Source organism: Propithecus coquereli, unplaced genomic scaffold (genome assembly GCF_000956105.1).
Source record: "Propithecus coquereli isolate 6110/MARCELLA unplaced genomic scaffold, Pcoq_1.0 Scaffold159, whole genome shotgun sequence".
NCBI lineage: Eukaryota > Metazoa > Chordata > Mammalia > Primates > Indriidae > Propithecus > Propithecus coquereli.
Window position 1 is genome coordinate 1,591,000 of NW_012140413.1, and position 2,500 is coordinate 1,593,499.

The following is a 2,500-nucleotide window of genomic DNA, read 5'->3' on the forward strand; positions in this document are numbered from 1 at the left end:
GACTGGGGCTCTTATAAGAAGAGGAAATTTGGATACATAAAGACACCAGGGATGTGCACACACACAGGAAAAGCCGTGCAAAGACACAGTGAGCAGGCAGTCATCTGCAAGCTGAGGAGAGACCTCAGAAGAAACCAAACCTGCCGATACCTTGATTTTTGGACTTCCAGCTCCAGAATGGTGAGAAAATAAATTTCTCCAGTCTCTGGTGTCTTGTTATGGCAACCCTAGTGAACTAATACAACTCCCAAGCTGACTTCAGCAGGAAGTGACTCTTTTGTCTTTGCTTAATTTCTTCCATAAAGTACTTATTCAAATCTTGTATATAATTTTTTTCTATTTTGTGACCTCTCTTTCTCTTTATCTACATATATATGGGTATTCTATATATATACATACATACATGCACAATATACATGTAGTTACTAATTCTTTGTCAGCTTTATGTTTTACAGATATCAATATTTCCCATTTGAAGTATGTCTTCTTTCTGGTGTCTATGTTCAATCAGTTATTTAATCCACTAAATACATTCAGTTTGTAGGAAATTTCAAAAATAAAAATTACTAATAATGCCATCAGTGAAGATAGCAACTCTTAATAGTTGGTGTATTTTTATTTACTTGAGAGTATTTTATTTACACTTGAGAGCAAATGGAAGTTTATCATAGATTTTTAGAACTAGAAGGGGCTTTAAAGGAAAATATACTAGTATCTATTGCATATCTCTAATATAATGAGCTTTGTGGTAATGTTCATTACATGTTATTTTACTTAACCTGTTTCAAAAAATGTGGTATAAAGCAGTTATAGCTCTTCTAACAGAGCCTCATTATTTTATAGCGACTTGAGTTAAAAGACTAGTCTTAAGTTCACAAATTAACTCATTTCTCCTGATTTCCATTGTAGTTCTTTTTCTACCTTATTCCACATTAAAACTTTTGAGGAAGTAAAAATAATACAAACACATTTTTCTATAGCTCATATTCTAAAACAGAGGTTGAGATTTTGTCCTGACTGTAAACTTAGAACTGGATCATAGCACTGGCTGTGTGTTCTTCACGATTGTCTACAACAGGTCTTTGGATTTTCTTTTCTGTCGTCTATTACTGATTATTGTTAACTCTATGTGCTTAGTATCTCACACTTCTTAAAATTATGTGGTTTCAAATATACTAACTTTTAATAAATATTACTGATTAACTTGAACTATAATTTTTATAGCGATTATGTTCAATTAGTCCTAACACTGATATCACTGAGCCAAAATTTTACCTTATTCATTTTTAAAGGAAGTTTAAGTAAATTGATTAAAGTTAGAAAGGTATTTTCCTATTTTTATCATAAAAGAAAAATAAGTAATTTTTAATTTCTGGTAGCTGGAACTATGGAAATTTTCTTTGAGTCAAGGTCTTATGTTACACATAACAGTTAAGATTGGCTGGCATATAATTGCGGAGAGATAGTTGATTCTTGTAATTCAGGGCTAAGTTGAATGTAGGCAGAAATGAAAAAAATAGTTTTCTAGTTTTACAGGTAATTAATGCATGAACATTTATAAAATACATTTGAAAAATGTACTTTTGTGAAATTAGTTTTTAATGAAAATATTAAAAATTTGTATATTGCTTCTAGATCAAAACCAAACAGGTAGAAAATTAAGTTTACAATATTACCATATGAAAAATAACAATATAGTAACAAAGAATTATGAAAGTGATTTTTATAACATGACATACAATTTATTATATACTGAGACTACTTCTAAAATGGATTATCGAAAGAAAAATCTACAAAGATGTTTCATTCTGTCTCTAATGTTCAGACCTCTAATAAACATGCACTTTATCCATATGTGCTTTACAAATCAAAACAAAAATACTTAATCATAGATAAATTAAGTCTTTCTTCTTTAGATCAAAGACATTCACATGTCCAGTTAGGATTTTCAGAAATTCTACCCTTTCAGACCTCAATTTCCAAAACTCGTCACCTTTGAAAAGGAGGAGGGTTTGCAGTTTTTGTTTTTTTTTTTCTTTTTTGACATTTTTTTGTGCAGATACATTCTGAGGAGCACCAGGATAATGAGTCAAATCTCCAAGCATAGGAAGGTGGAGCTGACTGCATTCAGAGCAGGAAGAGTTGAATAATAAGGAAAAAAGCTACAAGATCCCATAAAGAAACTCATTCCTGCCTAGAAGTTTTTGCCAAAACATATATAATTTTATTTTTAATTAGGATAAAGATAAATATTCCTGGGCTTTTTAGGAAGCTACTTGGCATTCTGAAGTACAACACTAGTCAGGCTGCAGTTTGTGGGGAATGTACTCTCAGCTCAATATCAAGAGTATTCCAGTTTATGGAACAACATTGTCATGCGTAATTAGGCTTTAAAAACCTCAAATACATGCTCCCTAACTTGGTGCTCTCAATAGCTGCAAATGGGTAGAATATGAAATGAAACCAGCAGTACCATGCTCCATGGGCTTCCATGTTGCCA